Here is a 498-nt window from a genome sequence, read left to right on the forward strand (position 1 = left end):
GACATAAAGAATCATAATATGTTATTCTTTAACATCCCCTACACAAGGGTGTTGAGAACTGTGGACAAGAAATTGAGGGAAGACATTACAATTACTATTATCAGTAGCTCAGATATTGTGATTGTGACCATTTCCAATTGTTGAAACCCGTCACAAGCATCACCAACACTTTCAACAATAAGTTACATCAGTAGCCATATTGATCACTGGAAAATTTAATCACTGAAGTTAACCTTTGCCATATTTGGGTTGATCAGAGGGACAATGATTAACAAATTCTATCTCATTTGAGACTTTCCCTTAAGAGTTAGAGAAGACATTGCATGTAGGACCAGTCACAACAATCACAATCACTCAACCCCACTTCACTTTCTCAATCACAAAACAAACAAACAAAAAACGTGTAAAAGCTTCATCAACTCAAAGAAATAACAGTAACAACAATCATCATAACTGAAACCCACAAATTCAACAGAAGCCACGGTAAGAAAACACAGC

At 35.7% G+C, this 498-nt stretch overlaps 1 protein-coding gene across 1 annotated transcript in view; it reads right to left on the bottom strand.

Annotated features, from left to right (window-relative positions):
- LOC107469323 (uncharacterized) overlaps positions 1-498 on the bottom strand; it is a 6,690-nt gene that overhangs the window by 5,426 nt on the left and 766 nt on the right. The gene's annotated exons all lie outside the window — the stretch shown is intronic.

Source organism: Arachis duranensis, chromosome 1 (genome assembly GCF_000817695.3).
Source record: "Arachis duranensis cultivar V14167 chromosome 1, aradu.V14167.gnm2.J7QH, whole genome shotgun sequence".
Lineage (NCBI taxonomy): Eukaryota > Viridiplantae > Streptophyta > Magnoliopsida > Fabales > Fabaceae > Arachis > Arachis duranensis.